Below are 26,884 nucleotides of genomic sequence, written 5' to 3'. Positions count from 1 at the left end.
TAGAGTCGTTACCACTGCAATAAAAAGACATAATGCTTAAAAATAAAACTGAATTAATTTTTAAATATTCTTAATAGTCTCGTTTTAAGGTCAGATTGGATTTCTTCCCTTCCACCCCCACTTAATCTGAAATAGTTAACTTTCATTAATCCTTAACACCCAGAAAGCTTCAGAGGTTACCGAATGTCTATCCTTAAAAAGTACCTAAAAGATAATTTTCAAAATGATCCAGGAAAAGTGCTCTCCTTAAGATGCTCTGTTATTCTGTGGTTCTGGGGACCAAGAAAGGAAGCAAAACATGGCTTAGTGGAGGGAATTACGGGACATCTACAGTAGCAAATCTTCCCAGAAAAATTCCAGACTTGTATCTCTGAGACATATTTATTCACTGTGCTAAGTGCTGAGGAAACAGAGAAAGAACATTATCTGTGTCTCAAATTCTTCAGCAGTTCTTAACCTGGGAGGGTAAATGGCTCCTTCTTGGGAGCTGTCGTGAATACGACAAAAACTATTAACCTACTCAGATAAAAACATATACACAAGAAAATGTCAGCATACAATTTCAGAAGATTTGCAGATCCCATAGTTAGGAATGATCCAGCAACTACCAGTGTATATAAAAAGAGACAAGAACAACAGCGATGACTGGCTAAGGTTCCATCTGGGACCTGCAGAATCTCAGGCGTTACCATTCAAGCTGTCTGATCCTTCTCTTACCAACTATGAAAACTGCAAATTCAGCACTGAAGTTGGATCATGCTTTGAACAGTATCCAAAAACACAGCTAAATGGAAATGACTGAAAATGGCCACACACATCCTACCTGTTTTCCCATAGATACAGTCACTGAAGTATACCCATTAGGGTGTGATTTAACATCCAAATCCAAGAATCATTCCATCTTTCCCTCTCCATTCTGGCTCATAATTACCTTTTATTATAGAAGAACTGCCACAGAGTTTAGATTTTTTAACTTGCTTATTTTACTTTATTATTGCTTTTTTTTAAAAAAAAAATTTAATTTGAGGATCTCCCAGGCCTCTATCCTGGCCAGGCCCCTGACAAATGCTTTCCGGCCAGCGGACCCAGACAGCTCCATCACTATGTCCAAAACCAAATGACACTGAGTGACGAGTGCCACTTGCTTATCTATTCTTTTTTTTTTTTTTTTAATTTTTAGGTTTATTTATTTTTATTTATTTATTTTTTAATGGAGATACTGGGGACTGAACCCAGGATCATGCATGATAAGCGTGCAACTCTACCACTGAGCTATACTCTCCACTCACTGCTTAACTATTTTTACATTGAGTTTTTGCTTGTGTATTTAATTTCCCTAACTAAATTTTAAATAGTTTGTCATGAAGAATGGTTTTTATTCTTTTCTGAAATCCAAGCTTCTGTAAAATATTATCTTAAAGATTAAGATAAATTACCAATGTCTAGTATAATAGGACGTTGTGTTTTTTCTTTTCTCCTGTAATACACTGGACAACAGCCCTGAATTCCAAATCTGTACTTTAAAATCCTCTCAAAATAGAAATATTTTGGAATGTTCTAACATGAGGAAATAAGTCTTTATGGAAAGATTTATTCAGTCTCCTTCAGAGCAGAAACTACTGGGTCCAATATGAAAATGTGAGTATTAGAGTTTGGCGATACTTTAAAGCAGATCTTTGAATGAGTTGATGGGGGCAGACTAAAATGGGATAGAGCTTGGGTGAGACAAATTCCACAGGCTTGTGCAGAAAAGCCATCCATATAAAATTCATGTATGTATATACAAAGCTATTTATGCCTATGTGTAACAAAATAATGCCAGTTCTCAGCAAAGGCAGCTTCCAAAAGCAGAGATGTAGCCGCTCCGGGAGGCCTCCAAATGAAGTCTCAACCTGCCTGTGAGAGTGAAGAGTCTACCCTCTCCCGATAAAACAGCATCCCAGTCTCATCTCAGACACATCAGCACGTACCCTTTCAGACAAACAGACATACACATACCTACCCAGGCCCTCTAGCAATCTCCCCAATCCACCCCACACAAGTACACACACCTCTCAAAGGCACATGCACCGTGGCTTCCTCCTTGCTCTTCCCTTGGACCACTGGGAGAAGACAGCAGTCAGGTATTAAGGACAGTTACAAAGCCTTAAGGAGAGGTTCATATGGTGTGAGCAGCTAAGACTTCCTGCCTTGCCTGCCAACACCCCAGCAAGGAACTGAGATTTTTAGCAAAGTCACAAAAGGAAGTCATCTTGAAAAGCAGATCTTCCGGGTCCCAGTCAAGCCTTCAGATGACTGCAGGCCCATCCAACATTTTGTTACCTCATTAGGGACCCTGAGCCAGAATCACCCAGCTTAGATACTCTTAAGATTCCTAACCCTTTTAAAAGGTGTGAGAATTGGATAAAGGTGGTGAAAATGCACAAACTTCTGGTTATAAGATTAAATAAGTACAGGGGATGTAATGTACAACATAAGGACTATAGTTAACACTACTGTACGGTATATATGGAAGCTGCTAAGAGAATAAATCCTAAAAGTTTCATCATGAGGAAAAAAATACTATTTCTCTCTCTCTCTCTTTTTTTTGGTAGAAAGGGCAACAGATGTTAACTGAACTTACTGTGGTAATAATCATTTAACAATATAACTACGTCAAGTCATGATATACCTTAAACTTATACAGTGCTATATGTCAATTATATCTTAGCAAAACTGAAAGAAAAAGGTATGAGAAAACATTTGTTTTAAGTTGCTATCTTGGGGATAATTTGTTACACAGCTATAGCTAGTTCACACCCAAACACATGCCACCCACATTTCCTAAATAGACAACAGGTTAAAAGTACAGAAAAATGCCTGGTCAGATCTGCTCTAGAGGTAATAATGGTTAATTCAAGGAAGCCAGAAGTGAATCTTAATTAATATAAGTAACCCAACCCTAACCTCACAGTCAACTCTTCAGATACTCAAACATTATCAATATTTACTGTATTCCTTTGGACCAGGGGTCAGCAAACTTTTTCTGTAAAAAGTCAAGTAGTAACTATTTTAGGTTTTGTAGGCCAAGAGGTAAAATCAAGAAGATTATGTACACACTTACACAACGGCTATTTAAAAACATAAAAATATTCTGAGCTCCCAGGCTCAGAATACAGGTGGCGGGCCAGTTTGCCAATCACAAGTCTAGACTACAGAGTATATGGCCTCTCATACAAATGCAAATCCAAAACTTTCAGTGTCTGTACTTCAAGAGACTTCCCATAGGTTGCATATTATGCATCTTACTAAAACAGCAACAAAACTTGTAACTAGAATAGCTGCTTTTTCTTAAGAGAGCAAGGCTACCATTCTAAAGTTAACAATATCTTAACACCATAGTTCTAAGAACAAAGACAGACATTTCTGTCAAACTGAGGAAAAATGCAAATCTGTTTTCAGTCAGGATATTAGGGACAAGAGAGTGATATTAGAGAACAGGGAAAGGGGGCTTGAGTAGTAAAAATGGCACACTAGTTACCCCATATAGCAAGGAATCACAAAATTCACCTTGAACTACTGCCATTTATCACATCCTCTGCCTTTAAAATTTCTCAAGCTAGAGGCTTCCTAATTTTTTAAAACAAACAAACAAACATGCATTTCTGTAAATTTAACTTATCTGGACCAATGGATACCTGGAATGAGGTTAATCATGTTAAATAAGCCCTCATAACAATACGATAGGGACTCCAAAGTCTAGCCCTTACACTCTGTGACTAGCTGTTCAACCTCTGCCCTGTCATTTGTTTTCTCTGAGATTCAGATTCCACACAATGGAGCTGAAGTTTCTTACATCTAAATCCTCTGAATGGCAAAAACTGTAACATAAACTTCAAAACAAATATGAATAAGCCTAAAATAATTTAATTCTCTTTATTTGCTATTAGGTGGCAAGCAGGTGTTCTTACACTGTAAAGAGGCTGGACAATGAAGAGAAATTAAGGTCTGGGAAATACCCCACTTGCTTAGGTTCTCGTATTAGGAAAATTCTCTTTCTAAGAAGCCAGTGAAGTGTTTTCTAAAGGAAATGCCAATCTCACTGTTTAATCTGCCTTAAGACAATGTTTTGTCTCTGACTCTAAAATTATAGACCCATTAATCTTCTCAGTAGAATTCATTTTCCCCCAATAAAGGTTTCCTGTTAAATGTCCTTTAAGTGGAAATATCACTGACAGCACTTGAAATCAGTCCGGTGGGCCCATCAACGACCCTGAAAACCCCCACAGGAAAAATAACAGGCTCAAGCTACATCTGCCAACAACCGGCAGCCGGGAACTCATCACACAACGATACATAACGTCTTGCACTCACTTGGTTAATCAGGTTTCCTGCTTGGGGGCTGAGACCTCATTATCTTACCTCGGGCATCTGGTGACAGGTAAGGATCCAGTGTGAATCCGGGTACCCTACGTGCTGAGATACTGTTTACGGTCTTCAATATTTTAGACATACTTAGCGTAACGGTGTAAATGTAGTAGGAACCCACGCTGATGTAAAACTCTTTAAAAACGGGAAATACTATGTAAATTCGGGAAACTCAATGCTTTAAGAAAACGTACATTTTAAGTTTCTTAAGAAATGAGTGCTGTGCTAATCATCTCCTCACCAATAAATCTGTTACATATGTTACTTCAATGACGGTTGAAGAGATGGGTAGCAAAGGTCTAAATGTTTCAAAGTAAAAGAGTGAAAATGAAACTAATGTTTAAATGAGATGGTCTAGGACTTCTAAAAGTTCTAACCATTATTCTACCTCCATAGTGTACCTTAAAGGAGGAAATGACTTACAAATCTTCTCAATCACAAATTAAATGTTTATATATTAAAAAATCAATACTAGTAAAAAAAAAAATAAAAGCAGAACATTAGCAATAGGAAAAAGAATATACAACACTGTCGCTATAGTTGACTGAAATTCAAATGTCGGCTCTGAGTTTCCCAGGGCTCCCTGGTACTTTTGAAAAATCAATGGGCAACAGCCTCTGGTTAAAGCTGTTGGATCCTTAAGGAAGAAAGTTGAGAGGCAAAAGGCCTGCTTAGCCTCTCTAATCTTCTTTTACTTTACATATATATATTTGGAGGGGCAATTTTTGAGAGAAGCTGAACAGAATCAGGTGGAGGAGGAACTTTCTGACAAGGGCCTACATACTAGCAACCAGATGCAGAGCTCAGTCCTGTGGCACGACAACTATTAAGGCACTTACACCAGGCCAACCACGCCCTTCTAGGGCGAACAAGCAGAGGCAGTGGTGGGGAATGTCTCATATTTTTATTTGGAGAGCCCACCCTGTATGTGGACAATTACTAAACTGCACCCCCAAAGTTCTACAGGACAGGCCATGAGAGATGATTTTCTTCCTGGAAATTTTTAAGAGAGGTGCCCACCAGCAGCATCACAGGAAGTCTTCGTTTTGCCACCACGGATATTCGGCTTTGCCAGTGCCTTCTGGTGAGCTTAAGGCTTAGGCGTCCTACAAGGCTGCTCACTGGCAAAGAACACTGATAAATCCCTGTGCATTTTATTCACTGGACAATTAAAAACAGGAATTTAAGCTGGGGAAAAGCCAACCATGAGTATCTTTTTTCCTTGGTTTATGTGTGAGTATGTGTTTTCTTTTAAGCTGTGAGATAAGTCCAGACAAAAAGGAATAGTAGGTAACCATGTTCTGCTGGTTTCACCCAGTTAAAAAAATTTAGTTCAATTTTTTCTGTCTTACAGATGACAAAAATGAAATGCAGATACTGAGTGATTTGCCAAAGGTTTTACTTTTATTTAGTGTCTTCTAACTCCTGGGTATAGTGGTCTTACTCTTTTTATCCCATAATACTGACTTTCTTATAAAATTCACACAAATGTCCTGAAAGTAGTATTCATAGATATGTGAAAATACATTCTTAAATATTAGAAATGTGCCCTATACTCATCGGCTATTAATGAACATCAAAGATTTAATGAACAATTGGTTTGTCCGCCAATTTTAAAACTTAAGAAGATGTGGCTTATACCTATCTCTTAAAAATAAAAAAGCCACTCAGAAGTCGTAACTACCTTATTTACGTCCATAAATTTTGCTACCATTTGATAACAATTCCTGTAAAAATAACCACTCTTAATAAAACCACTATTTCTCCACACTGACTCTTTTATTTTCCATCCTGCAAAGCCCACGGAGGACAAATACCCCGCACAGTTTCTCTCCGTCCCAAATCCAGAGCAATCTTGGCAGGGCCCAAATGGGGCTCCAGAATCCTCAAAAGATAAAACCCATATTCTTCTCAGAATCTCTAGCCACAGAAGGCTCTGAGTTCCTATCAGCTCTTGTATTTACTTGATTCTACAGGCACATACAAACTAACGGAACGTGTCCAGTTACTTTGCACTTTCATTTATTCACTCATTCAGCAGATGCTGCCTTAAACACTGTGCTAGATGCTAAAAACACCCAATGGTGAGTAAAAGCAGGCTGATCCCTGCTCTTAAAGAGTTAGGTCTAAACAGGGAGTCAAACTAGCAAAATCACACAAGATGAGTGACTTCTGTCCAAGAGAAGCCCCCAACCCCATCGCCCTCACCACCTCCATCATCAGCAAAATAGGAAAAAGAGCAGGGCAAGGAAAACCACTAGATTCGTGTCTGCTTGCTGTTCCATGCAAAAAAGCTTTGAGAAAATGACAGAAAACATCAGACAGCAGGATCCCAAGAACGAGAAAAAGGAGTGTATTCAAAACTGCTCATAAAGTTACAAGCATCTAACAGGTTTAAGAACTCAAATACAAATCAAATACAGATCAACTTTTAAGCTATTAATGCTGCCTGAGTTTAAGTAGAGAAACTTTGGTTACTGCTTGTGTTTGTTATTTAAGAAAGCTGCTAGTCTACTTTATCTGTCACAATAGGATTCTAGCCGCGAATACTGGTTATATACAAAGGTAATGTTTATAATAATTCAAAACGAAATGCATCTTATGGGTAATTTTAGATTTCACTGGCAACTTTGGATTTTCTGTGCCTATCTCTTGAGTATGAGGTAGGTACAGAAAGCATAAAGAAGATTTTAAGCATTAAGCAGGCAGTTTTATACATTAAAAAAATCAGGATTTGTTTAATGAAAATCATCTCAAAAGATGCAATGCAATTTTCACCTTCTTTACTTTAGAAGTGAACCCAGTCTAAGAACAATTACAGGTGACAACAATGAGAAAAATCAGTTCCCTCCAAGAACTTTCCATTCTGGGCCAACTGCAAATCAATCACATCATGCTGGCACCATTATTTAAAGTCATCTTCTTTTTAAAGAGTCTCGCAACCAAAGGCAGAAGTGCCTTTCATCATCTATCCCACTTAATGCCCACAATTTCTCCCCAGTTCCACTGACCAGAACACACAGAGCTGATGTAAGGGTGGATCACTGGGGCTCTCAACACCTTTACTTCCGTCAGCTACAGGCTGAACATCTGGCTGGCACTGTGCCTAAACTATGAACACATGGAACTGTCAGCCTAACTTCAAGTGTCTTAAGGGGAGAATCTTGAAGGAATTAATGAAATAAAAAACAATGTCTGCTCAGCAAATGCCTCTAACCTCCAAATGTCTAAGTGTCAAACATACATGAAATGTTTTTTCTTTAAATCCAGGAATAGGAACATTCCATTTCGCCTTTTGATGGCATAATATAAAACACCTTTTGGATTTTTATTTCCTTCCCCAAATACAGTTACACTATGAAAAAAAAAGATGACTTAAAAATGTCCTTCTTTTAACAATGGCTGCATTCTTGAAACTATGTTCTATTCCATCATCACCACCATTAAGACCAACAGCATGTTTTTGTGTTTAAAATACTGACCTAACATAAATCTTAGGACCAACAGAAATAAATCAGAATTACTTTATAGTAAATACATCAGACACCTTATACAAACATACTGCTTTTCGTGTGAAACTTAAAAGTTGTTTCTATAAACTCAGGAATTTAATATTCCCAAAACAATTTCCTCTACTTCTAGTATTTCATCCAATAGGTGTAGCTTAAAACATAAAAAAACCACTAAACTACTATTACTTACTAACTTTTTTTTTTTTAATGAGCCTGTTTACACTGGAGTAAACTCAAGGCCAAATAAATGAAAGATACTACAGTTCCCTTTTGGAGATTATAATCTACACCTATAAATAAAAATATTCAGGGCATACAAAGAAACAAACAAAATAAAATATTTGATGCAAGCTCAACAGTGCGTTCAGCAGACTGGTGAGTAAACAGGCAAAGGAGGGACAGCAGTCTGTTGCGCTAGGTCACTGTGCCTTCCTACAGAAGAGCTGAACACTCTTGATATATGGGAATCTACTTGATTCAGATCTCTGGGGTTACTGAGAAGGAAGTTGACAGGCTGATACAAGGCATTTCAGAAATAAATGCAATTAGAAGGGAGGCGTGCATGCAGGAATAGAAAACTTAAATGAAGTGGATTGCTGTGCATGAATCTACACGCTCTACATAAGGCAAAGAAGTGTGAAGACATGAGGGGAAAACGTAATCTGTCCAAAAAGGGGACACAGCAGACACAGCCAAATCCCTGAGTGATAAAAAGTTTTCCTTCATTTTTTAATAATGGTTAAGTTACTAAGTGGGAAGTTAAATTACTGTATAGAGCTTAGTTTTACTTTCAAATATATGTAATCATTTATCTCCCCAAATACAGAATTTTTACAATACATTATCACTATTGATTCATCAGATGATCTTTTTAACACAGGTAATACTCATTTTTAAAGTGGTTAAAGATTCTTCCTCACAGTAAGAATGTTTGTTCTGCTCTTCAAAGTAACAGATCAAAGCTTTGACTTATTTAAATAATAATTAGTAAATAATCTGGGTAAGAACAAGTGAGTTCCCAAAGAAATCAAAACAACTTCATCTTAGTTCTCCACCAAATTTGCAAAGGCAAAGCCTGAAGAGGCCCACAAGTTAAGGGTACCTTTCACAAGGCAACTTCTAACCTGCCACCCCAACTCTTCTATGTAATGCCTGCCCTCCTCTTCAAGTGCGTATAGCATGCTGACTCAGTGTATTTCTGGGGGGAGTTATATCTATCCTCCTCTTTAAAATGGGAGTATACTAGGTGTCTCCATGGCTGCTGTAAAGATAAAGGCATCTACAACGTGCTTCGTACCAGGCCCGGCATATAATGGTCCCTCAATAAACGGTTATTATCCCACCTCCCACTGTAGACTGAACGAAGCACCGCTCACCTAAGCCACCTACTACAAACCTCTGGGCCTCGAGCACTGTTCTTCAGCTTATCACAAGGAGTGTTCATTCCTTCACTGTCACTGATTGTACCACCCGCTTCCTCAAAGTACCAGCAGGAGTTCCCACGCGCACTGAGCCAGATCCAAGTTCTTACCTTCACAAGCCACTGCCAAGTAGCGCTGGCACGTCTAGACATTCTCCAGAGGTACCCTTTGCCTGGACCACTCTTTCTGTACCCCAATTCAATCCACAGTGTCACCTTGTTAATTATGTCCTGAAGTCTCACTTGTTTCACTGACTCAACAAATAATGACTGAATATCCACTATATGCAAGGCCTTATGTATTAGCTTCTTTGATTGATAAAAGGAAGTGACAGCTAGAAACCTCCCAACAATTTAAACTTAGAATTTGTTCAGTTTCACTAACACTTCACAGTCACACTTCTATTTTGGTGCTTTCTCGCTTTCAACACACTTGCTCAGACATTCTCCAGCAATTCTCTGCAAACAATTTCACAAATGAGAAAAGTATGAGAAGCCCAAGGATGGTGCTGACCTAATATAATGACCTTCTAGACAATGACAACGAAGGCAATCTCATTTTAGGTTTTCTGTGTACATGCCTCTTTTGAAGCTCTATTATATTTACTTATTTTTTTAAAGACCCTGCTGGTGTGTTGTCTGCCACCAATTACATACCTGGGTTTGATGTATTATAGTCTTTACATCACTTAAGCTGTTTTTTAATGCCTTTATGCTCCTGTCAGGCAGTAACAGCAGTTACAGGTTAGGTGGTTTGAGCACGGTGTTAATGAAGCCATAGTTCTGTGTCTGTCTTCATGCAGATCAAGGTATTCTGCTGTTTGGTACCCCAAAACACTGCTGCTGTTACTACTGTAAAACCTTGCTATAAAAGCCCATCATTGCACTGAGCAAGAGAGTGTAAATGGATCATTCCAACACATATTCAACCAACACATATCAGGTGTTGACAAATCTAACAGTCCCTGCCCTCTGGGGATGGATAGGGACAGGGTTGGTGACACCATTCTGTAAAATACTACTTTTTAAATCTGAGGGATGATGGTTATGAGGCCAGGTACTGAGACACAAAAGAAGGAATCCCAACTCCTGCCCTGAGAGATCAGTAATGGAAACTGACCAGGGGGTCTTCAATCAGTGAAGCAGGAGAACAAAGGAAACACATCTAGGAGATGGAAAAATATACAAGGGGAGAGACAAACAAGTGTGGGGAACTTCGGCCAAAGCATATTATCACCAGACAGAAAGGCCTGTAGGTGTTCACTGAGTGCCTGTGTTACTGGAAAACCAAAAGCACATGCCAAGTGGTGACGCAAGCACAAAGAACATCTTTGCTCCCGGTTTTGTTTTGCATTTGTAAATTCACATAAAAATTGACTGTATCACACAGTGTCCGCAGCCTTTCTCTGACTGAACCACAGAACATGAACAATTATTTCACGGATTATTTTCTCAAGTCTCCCAAGGATATGGATATGGATATAAACTACTATGATTCTGAATGCATGGGAGAGAGGGTAATTCACTATCTCCAGTGGAAGCCTTAGAGCAAGAGAGCTTAACTCTTTTTCACAACCAGTTAAGAAAGACTGTCGGGTTTAAGAACTCTGGCCGTGCAGTTATTTTAGCACTGAACACATCAGAGTATAAAAACTCAACTTGCTCTTATTTGAAAGCTAATCAGCAGTAAGGAATTTCCACTGCTGCCATAGTCTTCTTTCAGAGGTGAAAGGGGGAAAAGCAACAAGATACGCGAGTTTCAAGTCTATAAAGTATCTGCAAATAATATAATTGCTAAGCATCTTAGATGATGTACTTATTTAGAACAAAGCTTGGTAAAAAAAAAATTACAACCCACAAATTTGACGATTTAGAGCTGGGTAGCACTACTGCGATCCATTCTAATACATTAAATATAAGCTTTTCATTTTACAGATTAGAAGGGAAGTTACACACAGTGCTCAGGCAGAGGCCACAGAGAGAGCAAGTCATTCCAAGTACTCTCCAGTTCTGTTCACTGCTCATCCTCTTTACAACTGACACACATCACACTTCAAGAAAAGGAAAAAGGACTTTAGAATGTAGTAGTAATTTACAATTGCAATGATAAGAAAGAAGCATTAATGCTTCTCAAATTCAGCATTAATAGTCACTTGAACACACATTATAATAACTAAGCTTGTCTGGTTGTGTTTCCACGTCGACTTTTTAAAGCCTGAAAATACTTTTAGATTTGTTTACTGTACTAATGACTTTGTTGTTCTAGTCAGAGAGAAACTAATTACTATCAGGAGAAATATTCTCTAATGTGCTAAGAACATCTAATTTATAGATATCCAATTTTGCAGTAAATTTTGAAAATTAAAGTTAAAAATAAAATATGAATTCCATCTTTAAGGCTCCTATAAACCCTCCTACACTGTTAGTGGGAATGTAAATTGGTACAGCCACTATGGAGGACAGTATGGCAGATCCTTAAAAAACTAAAACCAGCAATCCCACTCCTGAGCATGTATCTGGAGAAAAATATAATTCAAAGAGACACACCCCCCCCAATGTTCACAGCAGCACTATTTACAGTAGCCAAGACATGGAAACCACCCAAATGTCCATCAACAGACGACTGGATAAAGATGTGGTACATATATATAATGGAATACTATTCAGTCATAAAAAAGAATAAAATAATGCCATCTGCAGCAACATGGGTGGACCTGGAGATTGTCATTCTAAGTGAAGTAATCTAGAAAGAGACAGAAAAATGCCATATGATACTGCTTTTATGTGGAATATTCAAAAGGGGGGGGGCACAAATGAACTTACCTACAAAACAGAAAAAGGCTCACAGACATAGAGAACAAACTTATGGTTACCATAGAGTAAAGGGGGTGGGAAGGGATAAATTGGGAATTCGAATATTGCACCTCTTAGAGAGTGATGGAAATGCTAGCTATCTTGATTGTGGTGGTGGTTTCATAGGTGTATACATCTATCAAAATTCATCAAATTATACATCTGAAATATGTGTAGTTTACTATACAGGAATCATACCACAATAAAGGTTTTAAAAAAAAATATGACTTTTACTCTCTAGCTAGATACCATTTAGGATGCTCCCTGAATCTGTGTGCTCTGAACTGCAATTCTTTGATCCCAAATAAATGCTTTCTGCCTGATTTAAAATTTTAAATAAAAGATCTCTATAAGATATTTTATAAATTCAACTTTAATAACATTTCATTTATACCTTCAGAATAAGAAAAGTCTCAATTTACTTGGCTCAAGCCAAAGTAATTTATTTTCACTGCGCCACAGGTTTTAATCGTGGTTATTACTTAAAATCTTTTCCCATGACCTATTCAAAAACTTTAAAGTATATTCTAAACTATACAGACAACTCCGAACACAAACTTAAGTACAATTTATATATAAGGAAAATGAGCAATCAACTTAGCCTAAATTCTAGACCAACAAATAGCAAAAATTAAGAACAATTCAGTCAATCATAGATCTGTGATGAGAAGCCACCTCAGTATTTATCTCTATAACTGAACGTAAAAAGGGATCTCCCAAGCCCCGTGCAATCATTTAACAGGTGACCAGGATTACATATGCACCTTGGCAGCTTTAAGGGCCAAGATCTGCAGGGAGGCAAGAGTGAGGATGGTTCACTCTTGATCATTCACAAAAGATTCAGAAGGGTTCCAAATCAATCCTTATGCAGTTATACTAATGGTAACAATAAAACAGAAAAAGATAAGCCAACATTTTTTCTATATTGCAGCAAATGGGATTCCATGATTTGTTAGATTTACCTTTTTATGCACATTCATGCTTAAATGGGATAGAGTGCCCTAGAGATCGATTAGTGCAAGTTTCCTGGTCAAATGAGAATTCCTCCCCAAAATAGCTTCCCTACTTACTTCCAAAGACACTAACAGGTGTATTACAGAATACTCTTCAAAAACAGAAAAAAAAAATTCATCATCAGCTCTGAATGCTGTGAAGAAAATCTTATTAATCATATAGCGATAACATACTCAATGAGAGCAAAACTATTGCACTTGGGAAGAAAGTTAAAGACAGAAGGTTGAGTCCAGTCACCTGCTCGTTAACCATCCGTATTTCTTCAACAGTTTGCAAAACATGCATTCAGATTTGTAATTGAAGGAAAGCATCTAAATCAAGTTGGAAGGCCCTCAGTTTACTAGACTATGGCTGGTAAGGGGACAGGATCAGACTGCCTATAGCTCAGTGCTGCTTTGCTAACTGGAGCCTAACCAGAAGTCTGTGGTTAACTCAGCAGGACGTATCACCGGAGAAGACTTGAAAACCACTATGTATTTGAAATACATATCTGGCAAACTCCAGGAGAGTATGTTTAAAAAGATTACAGCATGCTTATTAGAACGCTTATGTATTTTCACTTCTGTGTATCAACTATTTTGGAAAAAAATGCATCAAGTTAAATGTCTGCAGAAGCAGGTGCTCCACATCTATAAGGCGAATCTCCCCTTAACTGTGTACAATGCAAACCAAAGGAGACAACTCTTCAAAAAAAGGGGGCAAAGCTAATTCTCTGATGGAAATAATCTCACACAAGGGCTTAACATGGTATTCCACCAACACTCCTATGCCACACACATCTCCCCCATAGAATTCTCTCATTTAAGAGGCTTTTCAGTGAAGCAACAATTTATCAACATTCCCCTCACCTTGTCACCAAGTTTAGATAGGTCATTTTACTTCTTAGCAAGAAAAATCTTAACGTTCACAGGCAAAAATACATAAAGTAAGAGGGGTACACTCAGTTCATACCAATGTGTCCTATCTGAGCAGTGATCTCAGGCCCCTCTAATTTCTGATCTTCACTATTAGAGTCACTTATATGACTTGCTGTCCATACACACTGCCCGAAACCCAGGACTGTTTCGCACAGTGGAGATTCCTAACAGACGGTTGATGCAAAGCAGTGGGAAAAGTCCTCAAATAATCTTTCACCTGTACCTATCTTGAAATCCACCTGAGAAGTTCACTTTCAATCACGTTATCATTCTGCTGTCTTTGGCATATGAATACGATGAGTGGATAAGCAATCCAAATCTAATGCCATAATAAGGTGTACAGTTTGCATTCTTACCAAATTTTCTCTTTTTTTGCAGGGGGGGAGATTTACTCAGTATCTACCATGCACTTTAATCCTTTATTACTAGTGAGCCAATGTCATACAAAGACAAAACTGAGATATGATGACAGGAAAAAAAGATAAAAACTTGACACCTCTCAAGCCAGAAATAAACGGTTGTAATCAATGTCCAGATGGCAGTTTTTTTAAAAGCTTGTTGCAAGAATGAAGTCTATATTAAAAAGTTGCAAAAGGAGAAATTATAAAAGCCTTTTTATTTCTTGCTGAATTCTTAACAGAAGGAGGGTATATAACAGAGGTCAAATAGACACTGATTTCCCCATTAGCCTGAATTTCTCATAAAAATCTGATGGCATTTGGCATCATTTTTAACATATATATCGTGTATCTCAATCAAGATTAATTACTTATTCTTCAAGAAACTGTCCTGAACAGGCCTATGGTAGAATTATTTATCACTTTTTCTCTATGAAGTAAAATGATGAAAGCCTAACTTTTCACACAAGATTTATAACACATTCAGAAGGTTATGGGGCAAAAACATAGCCACTGTAAGCTGTTGTTTCATCACTGGGTAAAAAAGCTAAAAATCAAGAAAAGATTCAAGGCAATAACAGTATAATTTACAAACACAATAATATAGGCTCACAATGTGAATATATCATGCTTTCACTGGTAAGACTGCCTTCTTAAAAATATTCTTGGTTGCTCTCTCTCTCTTGCCTTCTGAGACAGCCTGCACTCGGTCTATGGAGTGTGTATCTACCTTTACTTTAACCACTCCCCCCGCACCCCCCCCCCCGTGTACATCTCTCTAAATAAACCTACTTTTACTCAAAAAGAACAATTCTTCTATGAGAGTATGAAGAAATGATACACTAAAAACTCTTGCTCTCCAAAAGACATCAATAAGATGAAAAGGCACATATATTTGATAAAGGACATATATTCAAAATATAGAAAGAACTCTTAAAATTCTAAAAAGACAGACAACTCTATTTTAAAAACAGGCAAAATATCTGAATAGACATTTGACCAAACATATACAAATGGCTACTAAGCACAAGAAATGATGTTCTTCATTTGTCATTCAAGAATTACAAATTAAAACCACAATAAGTTCCAAGACACACTCACTGAAAAGGCTATGCACAAAAATACAGGACTACCAAGTGCTGGTGAGGACACAGAGAAACCGGAACCCTCCGATGCTGTTGGTAGTAATATTAAATGGTACAACTGCTATGGAAAGCCCTTTGACAGTTTCTTCGAATAAACAATGATTGTACAAGTCAGCAATCAACTCCTAGGTTACCTACTCAAGAGAAACAACACATATCCATACAAATGTTTATAGCAGCACTGTTCATGACAGCCACAACTGGAAACAATCCTAATCCATCAACTGGTTAACAGAGAAAATGTGATTCACCCGTGCAACAAAATACTACACAGCTTTATTGAAACAAGGTGGACAAACCTCCAAAACACTGTACTAAGTGAAAGAAGCCAGACACAAAAGACTACATACTGCATGATTCCACTGACATAAAGTTTATATAGAGACTAAACACAACGTTATCAGTGGTTGCCTGGAGAGCAGGGACTCACTGCAAACAGGTACAAGGGGACTCTCCGGAGGTGCTATACGTGTTCTAAAGTTGGACTATTGTCATGGCTGTACAACTGCCCAAGTTCACTAAAGCTTACTGAATTGTTTGATAGGTGAGCTGTATAGTAAATTATAATGCAATAAAGCTGTTAACTTGAACCCAATCCTCTAACTTTTTTAATATATAGAAGCCAATTTAATTTTTAAAATATTTTCACTTACTAGTCTTTATTTACTAATAGACAATAGACTCTTTGGAAACAACATATTTAGAAATTTCTAACATAGCATACATATTCCAGTCTTATTTATACAGTCAAAAAAAAAAAAATTCAATGCTTTGCCGAGCTATTATACTCTTGGGCATTTACCCTAGAGAAAGCAAACTTATGTTCAGACAAAAACCTGTACACAAACATTTACAACAGAGCTATTTGTTCACAGCCCAAAACTGTATATAACCCAAATGCCCTTCAGTGGGTGAATGTTAAAACTGTGGTATGTTCATACCACGGAATACCGCTTAGTAATAAAAAGGAATGAACTACTGATACACACAACCTGGATGGATCTCAAAGCATTTATGGATGAGTGAAAAAATTCAACTTCGAAAGATTTCATCTGTATGATTCCATTTACATAACACTCTTGAGAACACCAAATTACAGAGATGGAGAACAGATTAGTAGTTGCCAGAGAGGCTGGGGGTGGTGGACATGATTCTGGCTATAAATGAGCAGCATGAGGGATTCCTGTGATGGGACTGTTCTGTATCCTGACTGTGTGGTAGTCACAAAAGCTACACATGTAATAACACTACAAAGAAGTAAATATGCATTCTCTCACATGTACCGCCATCACCATCACCACCACACGGGTTGGAGTAACTATAGGAATCTCAATGAAGTCTGTAGATTATATCAGTGTTAATATTCTGGATGTGTTATCAGTCATGCAAAAATGTTACCACCGGGAAAAACAGGCTAAAAAATATCTGAGATTTCTCTGTAGTATTTCTTACAACTGCACGTGAATCTATAATTATTTCAAGATATAGTTTCTTTAAGTTAAAAAAAAATCAAAGTACTATATTTGCATTACTACCTCTGTGGACTACCAATAGATCACATATTCTGAAGGCTGCATTATGTTTAAGTCTTGCAATACATTATTCTTTTTTATGGGGCAAAAACCTCCTCACCAGAAGGAATGCTGTGATCAAAATCAATCATTAACTATTGACTCTTAAACACCAGACAAAAAAGGTAAGAAAGAAATTCAGCCCTTATAACACTTCTACAGCAAACCACTTAAAACAATCTCTGGAGGTGGATTTAAAATTTTCACTGGAAACAAGAACAATCTTATCTATCAGAAAGGTATTTACTACAGCGTGGTATAAGCCATGCCTCTAAAACTGTAAGACACACAAACAGGCACACTTTTTGTTAGGAATTTCAGGTTTACCAAGCAAGTTCAAGTCACTAACCAGGGTTCTTAGCACCGTGACATGTAACAAAGTGCATGTGACAGGACATCTGAGCATTCTGGTTAGTGGGAAGACTATCACAATACACAGTCATTCTGCTTCTACCTGTCTTCTGTGAGTCTGATTCCATCTTTTCCCATTATCCTCACTTTAAAAGGTCAGTAAAGCCCAGCCCCTTCAATCTGGTGATCTACTGATTACACCATCAAGTCTTCAAATGAAGGGACAGTTGCCAGGAAAAGGAGAGTTGGGAAGGTGGGAAGCCTTTCTCTCCATTTCAAAGAAAGGGGCAGCAGTAAGGTAGTCACTGGAAAAACTGTAACATTACCTGACAGTTACAACAATAGGAAGAAAAGCAAAATGGGCTTGTACTGTGGTCTTTTTCACATTCTGAATTACACAGGTCTAAAGACAAAAGACAGAAAAACAGGGGAAGAGACTCTGAAGGAACTAAAAGAAAGGAATGCCAAAGTTCAAATTATATCTCAGCGAAGTATGTTCAGAAGATTAAACGTTCTCAACATTCCAACACAGTTAAATACAGAAAGATTTCAAATAGCTAACAAACACATGAAATGATCTTTAACCTTCTTGATAATGGAAATGTAAATTAAAACAATGAAAAACCCTTTCCCATCCTGTAATTCCATTCTCCCTTCTCAAACGTAAATCTGATAACCCCAAGTGTTGATATTACAGACATACCTTGGAGATATCCTGGGTTCAGTTCCAGAACACAATAATAAAGTAAGTTATATAAACTTTTAGGTCTCCCAGTGCACTTAAGAGTTATGTTTGCACTATACTGTAGCTTGTTAAGTGTGCAAAAGCATTATGCCTAAAAAAATACACACCTTAATTAGAAAATACTTCATTGCAAATCTTAATATTTTTCCAATTGTGTCTTAATAGCTCTCTAAATCAGTGTCTTCTCCTGTAAAATGGAAATTGAGTAGTTCTTACCTAGCATGAGGATTAAATTATATGATAGTTTTAAAAAAATACTTTATTACTAACAAATGCTAACCATCATCTGAGTCTTCAGTGAGTCGTAATCTTTTTGCAGTAGTGACATCACAGATCACTGATGACAGATCACCATAATAATGAAAAAGTTCATAATATTCTGAGAATTACCAAAATGTGACAGAGACACAAAACAAAATGCTGTTGGAAAAATAGATAGACTTGTTTGACATAGAACTGCCACAGACATTCCATTTGTAAAAAATACAGTAGAAACACAATAAAGCAAAGCACAACAAAACAAGGTATGTCTATACGAAGGAAAACTGGAATTCTGCTGCTGGCAAAAATCACTGTGGGGAACAATTTAATCCACAGTCAGCCCTCTGCATCTGCAGGTTTTGCATCCATGGATTCAACCAACTGTGGACTGAAATTACTGGAAACAGAAAAAAGAATTCCAGAAAGTTCCAAGAAGCAAAACTTGAATTTGCAGGCTGACAGCAACTATCTATGTAACATTTACATTGTAATTAGGTATTACAAGTAATCTAAAGATGACAAAGTATACGGGAGGACGTGTGCAGTTTATATGCAAATACCATGGCATTTTATGAGACCTGAGTATCCTTAGTTTGGTACCTGCAGAGTGTCCTAGAAACAATCCCCTGGTGATACCTACGAATGACTGTGATTCTTAATATTGAAGCAGCTCATATCCTATGATTCAGCAATTCCACTTAAAGATCTCTAACCTACAGCAACTCCCATACTTATCACAAGGAGATACACAGAAGAAAAGGAGAAGCAATCCATCTTATGATAAGCTGTATTTTAGCCAATAAAATGCTACAGAACAGTTAACATGTGCAATCCAGACCTAGTATCAACATGGCTGTATCTCAAACAATGCTGAGTAAAAAAACAAAATAGTACATCATTTAGGTAGATTTCCCAAACAAAGAAAACAAAAGGTTTATACTGATAACAAATTCATATAAACATGTAATAAAAATAGGAAAATATGCACATGAATGATACACACCTGCTTCAGTAACAGTGGTGTACTCATCATTTAAATCCCTACTAAACGTTCACTATTTAAACATTTTAATTAAAACCGCCCAAGGCAAATATGGGGGATAATGTTAATATTTATTAACATTAGGTAGTGAGTACATAGATACTTTATATTACTCTTTTGTTCTTTTCTATTAGTTTGAAGGATGATTTTTTTCTTAAATTTTGAAAGGAGTTAGCATATTAAGGAAAAAAAAGATACAAATTCTCCGTATCAAGAATGAAAGAAGAGACATCACTGTAAGTCTTAAAGACATTAGAAGGACATGGGAAAATTACAACTTTACCCTTAAGGTTGACTGCTGAGATAAAGTATGTGTCAAGGAACTTTTCCAAACAAGCAAAACTCAGTTAAGAAGAGATAACATAAATAGACCCACCCACATCTACTAACAAACTGATTTGTACCTTAAAAACCTTCAACAATCGAAATAACAAGACCAAAAGAAAACCCTCCAAGCCAAGACGACTTAATTGGTGAATTTTTACCAAAAATTTAAGAAAGGTAGAATTCTACACAATCTCTTCCAGAAAAAAAAAAGAGCAACAATCTTCAATTCATGTTGTAAGGCCAGCATTAGAATACCAAAACTAGACAAAGACAACACGAGAAAACTTTAGACCAATCTCTCTCAAGAATATAGATCCAAATCTCCTTAACAAATCCCTAGTACACTGAATCCAGCAATACACAAAATAATAATACGTGATACCAAATGGGATTTATACCATGAACACAAAGTTGATTCGCTACGTTAAAAATCAAAATAATTCACCATGTCAACAGATTCAACTATATCTCAATAACTGCAGTTAAAAAAAAAAAGCATTAAAAAATTCAACATCCACACATACTTTTCAAAAAACCAGAAAACTAAGACTTCTAGTCAACATTGTACTGGGTGGTCCCGGCCTATGGAATAATGGGGAAAAACAAATATACAAAAAGCAGAAAGACTGGAAAGGACAAAATAAAACTATCTTTATTCACAGTTTACATGATTGTCTATGCAGAAAATCCCAAGATATCACCCCAAATTACTAAAATAAGTAAATGCAAAAATCAATTTTATTTCTACATACTAGCAATGAACTGGAAATTTAAATTAAAAAAGAAAAAGTACCATTTACAGCAGCATCAAAAGAAATAAATCTAACAAAATACGTATGAGATCTGTATGCTGCAATCTACAAAACACTGATGAGAGAATCGAAGACTTACCTAAATGAGGGATATACATCATGTCTCTGCATTGGAAGACTCAATATTATTAAGAACTCAATTCTCCTCAAAATGATCTACAGTTGAGTTACCGCAATAAAGTAGCCACTAGCGATATAACTTTTACATTTGAATTTAATTAAAATCATAACGAAATTCAAAATTCATTTCCTCAGTCTCACTATCCGCATTTCAACTAGTCAATGATCACCTATTGTTAGTGATTACCATATACTGGACAGTGCAGATACAAAGCATTACTATCATTACAGAAAGTCCTATTGCTTTGGGGCAGTAATACTGATCTCTAGATTCAATGCAATCTCATTAAAATTTCAGCAAGTTTTGTAGAAATTGACAAGCTGATTCTAAAATTTATGTGAGAAAACAGAGGGCCCAGCAAACGCAAAACAACTTTGAATTTGAAGTACAGTTGTCCCTCGTTATCTGCAGGACACTGGTTCCAGAAACCCCATGGATACCAAGATCTGCAGATGCTCGTTCTTTATACAAACGGTGTAGTGTTTGCATACAATTTATCCACATCCTCCCATATATTTTAAATCATCCCTAGAGTACTTACAATACCTAATACAAAGTAGACACTACCCTAAGAGTGGTCAGTGAGGAGCAAGCTCCAAGTTTCGCTTTTTGGAACTGCTTAGAATTGTCTCTTCCCAAATATTTTCTATCTGCAGTTGGTTTAATCTGCGAATGCGGAACCCGCAGTTATGGCAGGCCAACTGTACCAAGCTCAAGGTCTGACATTACCTGATTTCAGGTTTTCATGATTTCAAGATTGAAAACTGACAGTATTTAAAGACGGTGTGGTATGTGCCAAAAGGACAGACACGTAGATTCCACAAACAGAGTCCAGAAATATAACCACACATTTGATTTTTAACAAAGATAACACTGTAATTCAATAGAGAAAAGAAAGTCTTTCAACAAATGGAAAAAACTGGAATGTCCATATGCAAAAATTCGGAGTCTCAATCTGTATCATTCTCCATATGTAAGAATTAATTCAAAATGGATCATACACCTAATTATAAAACCCACATAAGCAAGGTAAGTACATAAGTAGGTTGAAATGGGGCTTTTCACAATTCATTAGAGATACGAAAATTAAAACTACAATGAGATACCACTACAACCTACTACACCAACTATTAAAAAAAGACAAAATGACAACTGGCAACACCAAGTACTGAGGAAGAAGCACAGGAAAAAAAAAAAAAAAAAGAAAGAAAGACATAAACACCTAAATGTAGGCTTTCTAGCTACAAAACTTCTAGAAGTAAAGATCTCAGAAAACCAGACTGTCAATGATGTGTGGCAAAGATTTCTTTAATATGACACAAAAAACTACAAAGAAAAAATAAGGGGGAAGGCTCCAGCTCAAGTGGTAGAGCGCATGCTCAGCATCCAAGAGGTCCCAGGTTCAATCCCTGGTACCTCCTCCAAGAGGAAATCAAACGAAGAAACCTAATTACCTCCCCCTCAGAAAATACAAATAAAAGAAAAAGAAAGAATTTAAACTTCATCAAAATTAGTTAAGTCTACACTTTTAACATATATCCAAATCTAGAATAAAGAACTCTCACAATTTAGTAAGTCAAACAACCAACTTTAAAAGTGGGTAAGTATTAAAAAAAAAAAAAAACTTAAAAGAAAATATACAGATGGCAAATAAGGACACGAAAATATGTTCCATATCATTAGTTATTAGGGAAACACAAATTAAAACCACAATGACGGATCATTAGAAGCCTTCTATCAGCTTAAAATTGAAGGCTGACCACATCAAGGTTGGCAAAGATGTGGAGCAACTAGAACTCTCATACACTGCTTTGGGAATTTAAAATAATATAACCACTGTGAAAAACCAGTATGGCAACTTATTAAAAAGTTTCCACTCCTAGCTACCTACTCAAGAAAAGTAAAAGCATATGTCCATACAAAGATTTGTTTAGGAGCAATTTCATCTGTAATAGCCAGAAACTGGAAACTCACCAACAGGTGAAGGAATAAACAAATAGCAGAATACAGATATAATGGAATATTATTCAGCAATAAAAAGTAATAAGCATGGATGAATCTCAAAATAGGCATACTAACTGAAAGAAAACACCCAAAAGTGGATACTGCATGACTACATTGATATAAAAGCCAAGAAAATGCAAGCTAATCTGTAATGACAAAAAGATTAGTGGTTGTCTCGGGATAGAAAGGGGCAAAAGGAATTACCAAGGGGCAAAAGAAAACTTTAAGGAGTGACAGATATAATCATCTGGTTTGTGGTGGTTTCCCAGTTTACTCTTTAACTGTGAAATTTTCTACATGCCAAATATATTTTAATAAAACTGAAAAAAATTAAACACAGATGACAAGATGTTGTGCTTTCCCCCCTGACTGCAGTAAAATACTTTCTGGTTTTTCTTGCGTAGTACAGAGGATTAAGTAACACACAGAGTTAATACAGAAATTACACGTTAGTGTACAAAATTTATACACATTTTTAGGGGGCAGGTAATTAGGTTTATTTATTTTAATGGAGGTGTTGGGGATTGAACTCAGGGCCTTGTGCATGCTAAGCAAGCTCTCCTCCACTGAGTTATACCCTCCCCCTTTACTGGTTTCTTTGTTTGTTTTTTAATATATTTTTATTGAAGTACAGTCAGTTTACAATGTTGTATCAATTTCTGGTGTACAGCACAATACTTCAGTCATGTAGGAACATATATTCATTTTCATATTCTTTTTCACCATTGGTTACTACAAGATATTGAAGATAGTTCCCTGTGCTGTACAGTATAAACTTGTTTCCCTTTACTGTTAATATTTTTTAAAGTCAGGAGATCAAATCTAGTTATTTAGTACCATTTGATGACATTCTAGAAATGCCACAAATAGAACATACTTTTGTAGATCATATTTTCTTACTTGCTTATAAGATACTCTATCCTCATCCCTAGTAATTTTAATTGGCAATAGAGCCTGACATTTTAGCTGTAAATTTAGTATCAATACCATCATTACCATAACATACACAGACACAAAACACACCCTATAAATTATAACATGCATCTCTTCAGAAACAATCTGCACCACCAGAATTTCACCAAGGCATAAAGTGGTTTTCCTGCAGACTGAAGAGATCATAAATCTAGCTTGTTTATAACTTTGTGTAATTTTGGAGTCACTGTGCTATTTCTCATATTCCCTACAGTAGAGTAACCCTGCTCTTCTTATCTCCACACCAGTATCTGGTCCAAATGTTTTTATGTCCAGCACAAGAGAAGATATGAAAGGAACAAAACACAGCCAGGCTGAATTTACTCAAAGGTCAGTCATCTAGTTAGCTCTTCCTTGCTTCATGTCATCTAAAAATTTTCATGAGGCTGGACACAGGGAGAGGCGGGACTTCCTTCCCGAGTTTTGAATCCCTGAGTCTTGAAAAGCCAGAGGTAAGGAAAGAAAAGTACATCAACTTCCATTTGTCAGAAACCTTTCTTTTAGATCAATTCCAGTGTTTGGGTTTGTCTGCTATTTGGTGTTTGTTTGTTTGTTTGTTGGGGGGGGTGATAAAAAGGTTGACGCTAATGATTAAAACGAATTTGGGGGTTAGATGAGGAAATGCTAAGTCATACGAGACGACTGGAAACCAGCACTAGTTGTTCTGCATTCATGGCTCCTACTTTTGCTTCACCTTGTACAGCAGAAGTAGAGGCAGCCCAAAGATACTTGGTTCTCTGATTCTAAATACAGACTTCATGATCTTATCAATTTAATTCACCTTTCCCTCTGTAAGTCAGACTCCTGAGCCTGGGCCCTCTGGTTACTGTTTTACAAACCTTTCAAGATAGCTCTGTTTCTAAAATCTTAAGCCAGCAAGCAGAGAACAGACTGGAATTTAGGAGGAAGGCACTCTTTAGGAGATCTCCTGAGAAGGATCAACTTTTTAAAACACACACTACTTCAGAATAATTCTATTTTGCAATCATTTGCTGTCTCACTGTAAGCAGAAAAGCAGATATAAACCTGAAAGGGGGATAATTAAGGGGCCTATCTTAAGAGTAACAATAGACTATGCAAAGAGTAAAATTAGAAACTGAAGAGAGGAAATAAACTAGGGTTGGCAGTATTTCCAAGTCATTTACCAAGGGTTTTTTTTAAATGAACATACCCATTTGCAGAGAGGGTTAACCAATATATGACACAATTATTTTTAAAAGGAAACAAGATTTTAAACAGATTAAGAGAACAGTTTACCCTCTAAAAGGTACATTTAAGAATATAAAAACAGCAGCACAGAAGACCCTACCTCTGAAGACTTAACAGTACATCACTGTGCCTGCGCATGAAAGCTTCAAATGTAGATTTGGGACAACGAACAATTACAGTACAAAATGATGATATGCTATGCTAGAGATGTGCACGAAGTGCTTCAATGATCACAGAAGAATCAAGGAAGGTTTTCCCAAAGAGGTGGCATAAGCTGGGTCTTGAAGCAGAAAGTGGCATTTCCCAAGCAGCAGTAAGACACATCCTCAGGCAGCACAGTGGCATGAAAGAACAGGTTGAGGGAACACTAAGTGACCAGAAGGTGCAAGGTAAGACGCGGTATGGATGAGCTGGTAGGCAGCACAGAACCAGACCACGGTGGACCTTGTTATTTAACAACACAAGGCAATACCTCCTTGGGCAACGAGGGAGCAACAAAGGATTCTAAGCAGACAAGCTACATGACCTACCTGTTTTCTAAAGACATCACCTACAAGTTTCAAAGCTAATGCAATGGACCAGATGCAGGTCTGAGTTACAAGGCTTGTGATTATTTAAGTTCATACTGAAATAAAAAATGAAATAATGAGGACCTAAACTAAGGTAGTAACAACAGAAATACAGGGGAAATCATCAACAGAATTTTGTATCTGACTGCTATGGGTGGGAGTCTAAACTGACATATACAGACTGAATGGCTGTACAGACGGTAATGCCACTTTCAGATAACACTAAACAGAACTAGGAAATCCTGTGAAGGTGGAAGAACTCACTCAAGTGTAACTGTGCCATTTAAATTTGGGTTAGGAATGTAAACTCTAAGCTTCAATGCATTATCCATAAAATGGGGATATATCTATGTATACATCAGAGCCTTGAAGGCATTAAATGAGATAGTGCATGAAGTGGGCCTAACACTGCCTGCTACATGTTAAAAGCCCATTCAATGTTGGCTCTTTTCAGCATTATTACTGTACTGGGTGCAGAGCTGATGAAACCTTTGAGGCGCTGTATCCCACTGCTCTTCCTGTTACCGCTGATGAAGCTCTTTCTGGATCTGTGTTACACTTAACAGTACCGAGCTCACTCAATAAACAGTTGTTCAATAAACGCTAAGCATGAAAAATGTCCAATGTACACCTGTTCTGTTAGAAGCAAGCTTTACCTCAGGGCATGATACAAGTATTAACTATTTCACCAATACAAACTTAAAGAAAAAAAAAAAAGATGCATCAAAGTCATTCTTTTAATTAAACGACACAACAAAGACTAAGAATATCCCTAGGGCCACATTACACCTGTCTGTGCTTTACAAAACACTCCTCTTCCACACCAGGTGTTCTGACAGGGAGCCTTATCTTAAAGATCCTTCATAGGACATTAACTGAATCTAGTGTTTTGGTCAGTCCGCAATGAATTTAATTTCTTTGGGAAAATTAGGGACAAGGATTTCTTAACTCATAATGAATTTATATTAACTATAACTTAAGGAAACTATTCAGCTACACATACACTAGAGAATGCCAGAAAGTTTTAATAGATAAAGCTTTCCTATTAAGAGAATCTGATTATTTATCTACTGATATATCTTGGGGTTAGAAGGTGAGATATTACAAATACATTATTTTCTATATATTTTAAGATAAGTAATTTGACCATGATAGTTGAGTCCTTTTATTATTATAAGCTGCCAAAATTGACATAAATCGCAGTATTTCAGAATTGGAGGAAACACAGAAATCA

The 26,884-nt window shown here is 36.9% G+C and overlaps 1 protein-coding gene across 1 annotated transcript in view; it reads right to left on the bottom strand.

The window, feature by feature from the left end:
- RYBP (RING1 and YY1 binding protein) overlaps positions 1–26,884 on the bottom strand; it is a 71,480-nt gene that overhangs the window by 28,122 nt on the left and 16,474 nt on the right. The gene's annotated exons all lie outside the window — the stretch shown is intronic.

This window comes from Camelus ferus, chromosome 17 (genome assembly GCF_009834535.1).
Source record: "Camelus ferus isolate YT-003-E chromosome 17, BCGSAC_Cfer_1.0, whole genome shotgun sequence".
Lineage (NCBI taxonomy): Eukaryota > Metazoa > Chordata > Mammalia > Artiodactyla > Camelidae > Camelus > Camelus ferus.
Note: the sequence above shows the minus strand (reverse complement) of the source record. Positions and strands in the feature narration are given on the sequence as shown.